This window comes from Capra hircus, chromosome 13 (assembly GCF_001704415.2).
Source record: "Capra hircus breed San Clemente chromosome 13, ASM170441v1, whole genome shotgun sequence".
Lineage (NCBI taxonomy): Eukaryota > Metazoa > Chordata > Mammalia > Artiodactyla > Bovidae > Capra > Capra hircus.
Genome location: NC_030820.1, coordinates 24,482,050 through 24,494,059, shown reverse-complemented (window position 1 = coordinate 24,494,059; position 12,010 = coordinate 24,482,050). Strand labels below are relative to the sequence as shown.

The 12,010-nt window shown below is 48.5% G+C and overlaps 1 protein-coding gene and 1 long non-coding RNA gene across 15 annotated transcripts in view; both read right to left on the bottom strand.

Annotated features, from left to right (window-relative positions):
- KIAA1217 (KIAA1217 ortholog) overlaps window positions 1-12,010 on the bottom strand; it is a 532,385-nt gene that overhangs the window by 289,326 nt on the left and 231,049 nt on the right. The window lies entirely within an intron of this gene.
- LOC108637381 lies at window positions 7,208-11,145 on the bottom strand. The gene is made up of 2 exons (XR_001918995.1): window positions 10,682-11,145; window positions 7,208-8,621 (listed from the first exon to the last, which is right to left on the bottom strand). It is a non-coding gene; the product is annotated as an uncharacterized LOC108637381 (long non-coding RNA).

Sequence of the window (12,010 nt, the reverse complement as noted above, 5' to 3'; positions counted from 1 at the left end):
TTAAGATGCCCCTATCTCACCAAAGGGCCTGGGTTCCATCCCTGGTCCAGGAACTAAAATCCTATAAGCTGTGGAGTGCAACCAAAAAAGAAAAGAAGAGAAAGTATCTTTTACCCTTTTCTTTCAAAATTGTACTGCTTTCTCCTTCCTCTCCTGTAAAGATACATTTTAGAGGTCTTTGATTTCCTCTCTGGCTCGACTGATTCAGAGCTCCCCGACCCTCGAGCCCCCTCACAGATGTCAGTCCCCTCATTTGACATTCCTTCTTTTAAACACTCACTGTCTTTATCTTTTGTCACATGGCATGTGGGATTCACGGACAGGGATCGAACCCCCCTAGATTGGAAGCAGAGTCTTAACCACTGGACCACCTGGGAAGTCCGTATTTAATGCTTTAATCCCTGCTAACAAGAGGGAAAATTTGTCCATCTTGCTTGCTGAGTTATGACCACTGCATAGCACAGCACCCAGTCCAAAATGGATACTCAATCTCTTTATTCAGCAAGCAGAGGCTAAGCGAGAGGAAAGAGAAAGAAGGACCTTCACAGAAAGAGGGTTGCAAGACCTTAAGACAACAGACAGACAGTGATGGGGGGATGGCCAGTGTTTCTTCACTGTCTACTGAACTGCTTCAGGAAAGAAGAGTCTTTGTTCAGATACTGTCTTGGGATGAAGACAAGAGCTTAGGAAAGCAAGTTAGAGGAAGGCTGGATATGGGACAGGCCATGCTGCTGTGGGATTAAGGAGTGTGAACTAACACAAGGATGAAAGTCAGTGTTGTCAGTTACAAAAGATGTTTTAATATTTTCTTTTCCTTTTGCCCGCAGGCTCCTCCGTTCATGGAATTCTCCAGGGAAGAACACTGGAGTAGGTTCCCATTCCCTGACCCAGGGATCAAACCCAGGTCTCCTCCATTGCTGGCAGATTCTTTACTGTCTAAGCCACCAGGCAGGTGCTTTTAAAAGGCATCTCTCTTGTCCCTCTCCACACCTCGAAAATAGCATCAAAATAGTTAATGACTGAATTTCAAGCAGCCTAACACTCTTCTGACCTTTATATGTTTTACGCAGCCTGCTTGCCTCAGAGCAGAGAAAGAAAAACCACCCTGCACGTCTGTGGATTTGAGGTGTCTAATGGACAGAGTGGCTTCCCAGGTAGCTCAAGGGGTAAAGAATCTGCCTGCCAATGCAGGAAACGCAGGAGACACGGGTTTGATCCCTGGGTTGCAAAGATCCCCTGGAGAAGGGAATGGCAACCCACTCTAGCATTCTTGCCTGGAGAATCCCATGGACAGCAGTGCCTGGTGGGCTACAGTCCAGGGGGTCGCAAAGAGTCAGACACAGCTGAGTGACTGGGCACCCACGCACGCACGGACAGGGTACATCAACCATGAAATCTATGGTTCCCCTGCACAACCTTAAATGCTCCTCCAAAACCTACTCCCCAATACATCTTCAAAAGTTATTTTCATAATGAAAAATGCTAGAGGCTCTTCACAGAATTGTAAACATAATCCCACTCAGTTGGGTAAGGCCAGTCAGGAACAATGCTTCTCAGAAAGAAAGAGCCCCTCAAACCTAAAAGACTAAACGCTTAGTGGTTGGTCTGCCAGACACACATGGGAGACAGTTAATTTATCTTTGGAAAACTAGGTATAAAGAGGTTCCAGTGCCTTTTGAGAGTCAAGAGGAGCCAGTAGCGGCAGAAGGAAGTGGCAGAAGGGGAAGCCCGTCCTGGCCTTCTGGCGTCCGGAGGCCCTTTTGTAAGACATTAAAGGCGCCATTCAGACCCTGCTGCAGTGGATAAAACAGTGGAGTGAGTGAGCTAAAGTTGTGCCTGACTCTTTGCGACCCTCATGAACTGTAGCCCGCCAGGCTCCTCTGTCCATGGAATTCTCCCTGCCAGAATACTGGAGTGGTTAGCCATTCCCTTCTCCAGGGGATCTTCCCAACCCAAGGATCAAACCCAGGTCTCCCATATTGCAGGCAGATTCTTTACCAGCTGAGTCACCAGGGTTAACGGGACTTCCCACAAGGGCTCAGCACAGCTGAATGACCCAAGTCTTTCAAGTCTTTTTTTCTCCCTCAAATGGCCAAATATTTTGCACTTTTTCAGTTCAAAGCCACCTTCATGCAGACAGTCACCAACAAACAGGGGTGGCAGTGAATTTTTTTTTTTTTTTTTGGCCATGAGGCAAGTGGATCTTAGTTCCCCAGTTGGGAATCGAACCCCTGCCCCGTGCATGGGAAGCGTGGAAGCTTAACCACTGGACCACCACAGGGGAAGTCCCAGTGAATTACCAGGGAAGTCCAAGCAGAAAATATATAAATAGATGCTAATCTTCAGGACATTTACATACACAGAGAGAGGGGGGAGAGGAGGAAGGATGGAGAGTGGGAAAGAGGGAAAGATGGAGGGTGGGTGAGTGTGCCAGGCTCTGCATGAGGCCCGGGCACGCACATGTATCAGCAGCATGTGGGACGCAGACGCAGGGAGGCTGACTGGGTGACTTCAGCTCAAAAAGCGCCAAGACACAGAGAGAGGAGCCTTCCCCTCGGGAGCACTCAGCATGTGAGGGGAGCTTGACCCCTGTCCACAATAAAGTTACAAGTGCCTCCTTAAAAGACTGTATTTTATTTTTAAGGACATTCCAAGAAGAACTCCCACTTCCCCAAACCCCTTACACTGGGAATCCCACAAGTAGTTACTCTTTAAGACAGATAATCCAGAGAAAATCATAATTCAAAAAGATACATGCACCCCATTGTTTACTGCAGCACAATTCACAATAGCCAAGACATGGAAATAATCTAAACGTCCATCAAGAGATGAATGGATAAAGAAAATGTGTGTGTATATATACATAGAGAGAGATTAAGATACACACACACGCACACGCACACGCACACTGGAATATTACTCAGCCATAAAAAAGAACAAAATAATGCCATCTGCAGCAACACGGATGGACCTGGAGATTAGCACACCAAGTGAATTAAGTCAGAGAGAGTAAGACAAACATGATGCAATATCACTCACATGTGGCATCTAATTTTTAAAAATGACACAAATAAACTTATTTACAAATCAGAAACAGATGCACAGGTATTGAAAAAAAAAACAACTTATGGTTACTAAAGGGGAAATGTGGGGAGGAGAGATAAATCAGGAGCCTGGGATTAACATATATATATCACTGCATAAAACAGAAAACCAACAAGGATCTACTGAACAGCACAGGGAACTCTACTCAATATTCTGTAAAATCCTGTATGAGAGAAAATCTGAGAAAAGAATGAATATCTGTGTATGTTCAGCTGAATCGGTTTGCTGTACACCCGAAACTAACACAACACTGTAAATCAACTATACTTTATAAAATTATTTTTTTACATAATCATCCAGACTTAAACCAGCAACAGCCCACCTACCTAATTGGTAACACAGGCCAGTGTTTTGTCACAGCGACTTGTCCAACTGGGTCAATGAATATTTTGCTTTAAAGCCTTTTTCTCCTTGTGTGGCTCTTTCTAGACTGTTGAAATGATGTCTGAATCCTCTCCAGGGCAATCCTTCTTATCCTCCCAGACAACAAACACATCACTGGCAGCGTTCTCTTCAATAACAGCCCCATTCCTTTGTCATTTGTCACCTCTCCCTCTCTGAATCCTCTGTGATAACTCAACGGGCTGAAGGCTGTGGTGTGGATCCCAGACGCTGCAGTGATCCTGTGTGTGTCCATTTTTTCTCTTTCTCCACACACACAGGGTCAGGGAGCTGCGTTCTTCTGTGAAACTGGATCCTTGTAGGTCAAAAACTTGATTTTTCAAAGGCCAAACCATTTTGTCTACTGTGTCTTGGCTCAGCTGCTGGAAAGAACTAAGGTGTCTAAATTTAGATTTTTCCCATGGCTTAACTCAGGCAAATGTCCTTTCCACGCAACACGCATGGCAGCAGGCCTTGCAGCTCTCCCCGGCGGTCAAATGCCCCCAGACTCTTCTCAAGGCCCCGGTTACAGGTAACCAAGCTGATGTTGCACCCCCAACCTCCACCAGCCCCGCCCATCCTCTTCATAGGTGGAGTCTGCTCCCCTCGCCCGCTACCACTCCTGAGACAAAACTTCAGAAGCTGCTTCTTCCCGCTCCAGCACAAAGCCCCGAGAGGCTCTCACCAACAACAGAGGCCCGCCACCCCAGCACAGGGGATTGGCTCCCCACTCTCATACCAACGCTCCCCCCCGCAATTCCGACCACCACCACTGCCCTCCCTTACCCAACACCTCACAGCCAGGGAAAGAAGAGCCTGCTAGCCTGAATACAAAATTACCACTCGGGACCCATTTATCACAGAAACAACAGAAAATCCAGAGCACCAAAGACCAGCTCATTTGCAAACTAAATGCACGTCTATAGGACTATCTGGAAGGCAGGTGCCACACAACCAGATTAGAAGATAAAGCTTTCACGGCCATAAACAGTCAGATGGGGAAAGACCCAGGTATCGGACAAGGGCAGAGAGGTCCTGGTACACTGTTTCTGTGGCTGCGAGAATGAGCACCTAGGACTGACACACTGAATGGTGACTGTCACGCAGCTCGGTAACAAGGTCTCCTTGATGAAGAGTCATTTTGAGCCTCCACCTCGAATACTGTGAGGCATTACTTCACTGTTACTGTTACTTCACTTTTCCTCAGGGCAGACTCAGGCAAAGAAGAGCCACTTCCGTTCACAGATAGAACAGCTGAGGCGAGACCGTATCACGTTCCAGGATTTAACTACTCCTGTCAAGTCTAGGCCGGAGAAGGCAATGGCACCCCATTCCTGCACTCTTGCCTGGAAAATCCCATGGACGGAGGAGCTGCAGTCCATGGGGTCACTAAGAGTCGGACACGACTGAGCGACTTCCCTTTCACTTTTCACTTTCATGCATTGGAGAAGGAAATAGCAACCCACTGCAGTGTTCTTGCCTGAGAATCCCAGGGACGGGGGAGCCTCATGGGCTGCCGTCTATGGGGTCGCACAGAGTCGGACACGACTGAAGCAACTTAGCAGCAGCAGCAGCAGTCAAGTCTAGGCAAGAGGTGGTAGTTGGATAAAGCTGAGAGTGGGTTGTTTTACATCTCAACATTGTCTTTTAAAAAATGCTTGTGCCTTTGGGACTTCCCTTGCGGTCCAGTGGTTAAGACTCCATGCTTTCACTGCAGGGGACACAGATTCGATCCTTGGTTGGGGAACTTTGATCTCATCTGCTGCACGGCCATACATACACACACACACACACACACACACACACACACACACACACACACACTCACACATACACAAGTGTTTTCACAGTTCAAATGTTGACTGTGGCACAAATGAATACAGCAAATACTTTGTCTTCCCTGGTATCTGCCTCGTCAGAGGCTTCCCTATCCATTTGGAGAGAGCCCTCCTAAAGAATATACATGAAAACATGCTGCCAGAAGCATGTCTGCTCTTTTGTTGATTCTCCTTGCTGATCCATCCAAGAGGTCTGACCCCCGTCTTCATTTCTGCAGCCAGCACTGCACACACACAAATCCGGGTTTATGACTCTACAATGTGAGCAGTTTGATTCTCATCTTTCCTTCCTACTCAGGGCTTCCTAATGAAGCCTTAACCTTTCTGATTTCTTTACACGGTGAGAAAAACAAACCCAAGGAAGGACCCCACCACCACCGCCCCGGTTTCCTGCAAGGGGACAGATCTGTAGGACCGAATTGTAAAGCCATGGGAAAATGCTGGATTTCGACACCTAAGCTTGTTAGAACAACTGAGCCAAACACAGATGAATGGTCTGGCCGGTCAGAGTCTAGTGTCACAGGAGAAACAATCGCAACCTCGGGAGGGGTGTGTGTGTGGTGTGTGGGCGTGTAGATGTGCTGGGGGTTGGGCCTGGGGGCAGGGATTGAAGTAGAAATCTGTTTGGGTTTCCTCTCACACCCTGCTTTCTCTACAGGAGAAAGGGTGAGGGGCATTGGAAGCCCGAGACAGAGCATTCTCCCTCATGCCTGGGACAGACTCCTTCTGCAGGGCAGTTGGAGGTGGGACCCCAGCAAGGGAGCCCACCCTCAGGCTCCCCTGTGAGTCTGACACCTTCAAGGGTGCTCAGGCTAGAGTGCAGCTCCAGAATTCAGGACTTTCCAAAAGGGACTCCCCCAAAATAGGGCCCATTTTTAACGCCAAGCATTTTGACAAAGTTCCCATTAGGGTAATTCCAAGTGACCTGGAAAGACTATGAGAAACTGCCCCATTTAATTTGTGAAAAATCTGTGCTCTCCTTTTCCTACTGAAAGAAAAGCTGGGACTTCCTTGATAGTCCAGCAGTTAGGATCCCACACTTCCACCGCAGGGGGCGTAGGTTCAATCCTTGGATGGGGAACTAAGATCCCACATGCGCTGTTGTGCAGCCAGAAAAAAATGAAAAGAGAAACGCTCACAAACCCTGACACACAGAAGGATAGCTCTGCTTTAAAAGAAAAAGAAGCAGGGTTCCCTGCAAACACCGTCCCTTGATGACTTGAGCTGGAATTCCATCACAATTGAACAGGGCAGAAGTAGCTTCACTTCTGCCCACATGTGTCTGCTAGAATCAGACAGGGCTTCATCTTCCAAGAGCTGCCCCTGAGCCCAGGGCTTTGAGGGAAAATTCCTTGCTGGAGAAAGCGATCACCCTTGTGATGACACAAAGCTGATAGGTGTCTACAGGCTCATTAAACCATAAGCCCCCCGGATGACAGAGATTTTCTGAGTGCTATTTGCACCTGGGCTGGCTCTATGGTTAGTCCCCATAATGCTCTTTTTTAATAACAGGCTGCAGTCCGAGTCACAGGTCCCCATTCTCAGCTTGGATCTTTCACAAACGTGTCCCCTTTTTTCAGTTTAACATGAGTATGCCATTTTTATTTTACTTAAATTTCACCATTCAACACTGAACCTAAGTTTATACTGGCCCTATGTTCAGGTTTTTGGAGTAAAGATAGCAGGCAGACAGCTTTCAGGGCGTAATGTATTAAACACAGCCTATAGATGAAACAATTAGTGGAAACCTAGGGGTGGTATAACTAATGTGTACTTTTACACATTGAGTGGCACAAGCAGAGGGACAATTGGAGGAAAAACCTGCTCAAGAACTGAAAGGTCCTTGCAAATAGCCTCAGATTCTCTTTTTTTTAAGATTTTTTTTTTTTTTTTTTTTTTTTTTTGGTGTGGCTAGTTTTTTAAGTGTTCACTGAGTTTGTTACAATATTGTTTGCTTTATGTTTTGGTTTCTCAGCTGAGAGGCACGTGGGGTTTTAGTTCTCCTACCAGAGTTCGAACCCACATCCCGTGCATTCGAAGTCTCAACCCCTGGACCACCAGGAAAGTCCCAACCTCGGGTTTTCAAAGCCAGTCAGGGTTTCAAACACTCCACGCCACTGTGTGTGTGCGAGTGTTCACGCACTCACTCATTTGGGCTCTGGATAATACAATAAATAGCTCAGTATGTAATAGCTTCCCTTTCTACCGACAATCATTTTCCTTTCACAAGTGTTGTGGCATACACCACTTGTCACACACGGTACGCATAACTAGAGTTGCTCACAGAGACGCGTGAGCCTGGGGCAGAATGCTTCGTGGGCAGACCCACCATCCAGCTTCTCAGGGCACCACCCTGTGCGGTCCTCTGAAGGAAGAGCCAGAGGAGGAGTCAGGAGGCAGGGCCTGAATCAGGTCGAGGGGCATCAGAAGGCAGGACACTGGGGCCCAGGGGAGCCACCGGGATGTGTGCCAAAGCCCCCTGGGACCCCCTGGCCTTATCCACAGCCTTCCGCCCTTCCTCAAGAAGGGCCAGGACTTCCCTGGCAGTTCAGTTGCTGAGAATTCACCTGCCAGTGCAGGGGACACGTGTTGGATCCCTGGTCTGAAAAGATTCCACATGCTCTGGGGCAACTAAGCCTGTGCATCACAACTGCTGAAGCCCATGCACCCGAGAACCCAGGCTCTGCGGCAAGAGAAGTCACCTCAGTGAGAAGCCTGCTCACTGCAACTAGACAAAGCCCCTACGCAGCAACAAAAACCCAGCACAGCCAAAAATAAATAAATTTTTTAAAGTTAAAAAAAGAGTCATAAACTGGGTTAAATTCTCACAAGACTCAGGAAGGCTGAGCTGTGACCCTGAATAAGTCACCTAAGCTTTCTGGCTTCAGTGACCTCTGTCACCTGGGGATGGCTGGATATAACTTTCAGCTGCTGTGTTCTCTGACTCTCTGAGTTGGAATTTGCCCTGAGTTAGTTTTGACTCTCAGATCAAGAAGAAGACTTAACTAGGCGAGAACAGGGTCTTGGAGCTGCATGAGTGAATCAGGGGTCCAGCTGGATGCAGGTTCGAGTCAGTCTTGGGGAACTGGGGATGTGGTTCCAAGGCCCCACCGCATCCTCAGTCAAGAATATGGTTGGCACTTCTGGCTGGTCAATTCTAATGATGGTTTCCTTTGCATTTCCTCATAGACTCAAGTTTTAAAAAGCCATTAGAAAGCCAGGTAGGAGAATTCCTTGGTAGTTCAGTGACCACAACCGTGGCCCAGGAACTAACACCACAAGCCATGCAGCACGGCCCTAAAAAAAAGGAAGAGAAAGAAAACCAGGTAGAAACGCAAGGGTCCTCTCTGAAATGAGACGCTCTTGAACGCTCCATTCTGAAAAGGGGCACAACTCATCGCCTTTCCTTATCAGGCCACCAGTACCATGACTGTAAATTCCCTGACCTCACTCCACTCATATCTTCTTTGAAAAAAGTTTTTTCTGACCATTTTGCTGCTGCTGCTGTAAGTCGCTTCAGTCGTGTCCGACCCTGTGCGACCCCATAGACAGCAGCCCACCAGGCTCCCCTGTCCCTGGGATTCTCCAGGCAAGAACACTGGAGTGGGTTGCCATTTCCTTCTCCAATGCATGCAAGTGAAAAGTGAAAGTGAAGTCGCTCAGTCGTGTCTGACTCAGCAACCCCATGGACTGCAGCCCACCAGGCTCCTCCGTCCATGGGATTTTCCAGGCAAGAGTGCTCGAGTGGGGTGCCATTGCCTTCTCCATCTGACCATCTTGTTGAATACATTTATAGGTCTCAAGCTCCTTTGCTCTGTCTAGTCCAAATTTTATGGTCCTTGGTCCTTGCTCTCTTCATGTCAAAGACTAGCATCTTCTTTCTCCTGCCCATGACCTTTCTGTGTTTTATCCTGCTGTTATTCCCCATGCACCTCCAGTTCTGCTGCTGCCAGCTCAGTATTCAGTTCAGTCGTTCAGTCGTGCCCGACTCTTTGTGACCCCATGGACCGCAGCAGGCCAGGCTTCCCTGTCCATCACCAAGTCCTGGAGCTTGCTCAAACTCATGTCCTTCGAGTTGCTGATGCCATCCAACCATCTCATCCTCTGTCGTCTCCTTCTCCTCCTGCCTTCAGTCTTTCCCAGCATCAAGGTCTTTTCCAATGAGTCAGCTCTTAGCATCAGGCAGCCAAACCTGGGTATTAGCTCAGCCCAAAGACATCTAAACAAGGCACTCTGGGCCAGGGAACCAACCTCTATGACTGAGAAAGTGACAGACAAAACTCATTCACTCACACATACAAACACACACCAACACACACACACCAACACACACACACACACACACACCCCAAATCCTCATGTTGCCAAACGTTTCTAATACAACTTAAAACTCAAGTTTCTAAAACCACAGGTGGTCAGTTCCTTCACGAAAACTCAGCTCTTCCCTTCATCCTAGCCCTACCTCGAATTTGGTAACCATGACTCATTTCCTAAAGCTACTTTACAGAACACCTTGATTCTGGCAGTGGAAAGTCAGGCGCATGAAATGACAGACTCATCCAACGAATTCCTGTTCTAGAGCTTTTCATTCTTAAAATTTTTCTTTTCCTTTTTTTAAACGTCAGCTGCAGCCAGTCTCTCTGCTGCCTCTGCGGCCCCAAAGCGTCTTCCTCGTGGGAGGAGAGCTGGTCAACTTCTGGGGCAGCAAGGAGAGGGGAGGTCTCCACTGCCCACACTCTGCGGGCTCCCGTGGGAGTTGGCATTGCCTGTGTGTACGGATTATGTGAGGAAGGAACAAGATGGTACATGCCAGACTTCATGCTTTGAAAAGGCAATCCAGACCAGTTTAGAAGCAGTTGCTCATGTTTTGAGAGTCTCTTAACCAAACTCAACAACTCTGAACCAAAGCGGGAGGAGGAAGGAAGAAAAAGCAGCTGAGAAAATTCTTAATCAGAAGCACTTGGTTTTCTACTCTTTGTGGCATTTCCAAATCCAGACTCATTATTTCAGGGCTCAGCATGGTGAAGATGGATTACATCTTACCTGGGGACGTTCTGTATAATCACAGAAAAATGCTTCCTGCCTTTTGTACAGAAAATGAAGGGATTTTTCAGAGTAAAGAAAAGCAATCTGATTACCATTAAACGAGGCTTAACTGCTGTGGGCAGTTATCCTCGGCCCCGAAGCAGAAAGAAATCACAGTGACCCATGGCCCTCTCTGGTTCTCCCCAGCACCAAGTGACCAGGAAGAACTCAGGCCTCAGGTGAGATGCCCAGGAAGTCAGGAAGGCATGATACAGCAAAGGAGAGACCCCCAGGGAGGGGCGGCGACCCCCAGAATCAGGCCACTTCTGTACCTTGTTCTTGTCTGCTGCACGGCAGGGCCCCCGACAGCAGAAACTCAGGAAGCCTCCGTCTGTGTCTGGCCTTTTGACAGAAGGACACGCAGATGGCTCCATGTCCAGATCCGAAAGCAGACACCAGCAGTTACCCGGCGGATCCCCTGGCAGCGGATGGGACCTGCCCCCTCTGCACTCAGCGGCCTTCAGCCATGCCCACCCTTCCCGGAAGCCGGCCTGCCGCACCCCTGACAGAGGGAGGCCCAGGATTTGGGGTGTGATTCATGGGTAGAAAATACCGGTTTTTCATAGCTATGCATATGCCACCTGGGAGGGGTTTAGGTAAATCTGGATGTGGACGCCAAGGAGGGCAGACGGCGCCTCTTTTATGTATATTTCACCTGGCCAAATGGGCTCGGCCTGCCCACCACTCATTAAAGAAAATTCAAGGGCTTCCCTGGTGGCCCAGATACTACAAATCTGCCTGCCAATGCAGGGGACACAGGTTAGATCCCTGGTCCTCGAAGATCCCACATGCCTCGGGGCAAATAAGCCCGTGCGCCACGGCTGCTGAAGCCCATGCGCCCCAGAGCCTGCGCTCCGCAGCCAGAGAAGACACTGCAAGAAGCCTGCTCACCGAACGAAGAGTAGCCCCCGCTCTCTGCAACCAGAGAGAGCCTGCGCACAGCAACGAAGACCCAGCACAGCCAACCATTTATTAGATGATTTTTTAAAAGATTTAAGAGAATTTGAGTCGGATGGAGTGGGCAGTTCATCAGCGCAGCCAGGTAGCCACGTTCACAGGCCGTTTCAGGTCTTAGCTCACATCACAATGTATTTATCGTGTCTCCATCCCCATGAACCAAATGTCAAATTGCCAACAGCTTCCATCCACCTCAGCGGCTGGTCAAACTGCCTCCTCCTCCAAGGCAGCGCAGTCAAGGTGAATTCACTGCATCTCTGGCCACATCTGCCTCAAAACACACCAGGCAGAACCTCTAAAGTAGAATCAACAGGTGGGGAGGCTCCGACACCCCAAAGTTGAAACCTACCCAAAGAACACGTCTCAGATTTCCAGATGGCACGACCTGTGCCACCCCCCACACCAGCGGTTGGTTCTCAGAAGGTGGTCTCCAAAGCACACAGGCTGGTGTGCAAGGGGTCGGTCACTCGGAGTCAGAAGTCTGAGTACCCCAAAGGGTGAGATCAACTCAATTCACTTCTCTAAGGCTGTTTCTTTACCTGTAAGATGAGGCATTGAATGCTATCTACTCATTTTTTCAGTACTTCCATAATTTTCACAAACACACCCAAGGTGAACAATGCCCAGTGTTAAAGGTGCCAGAG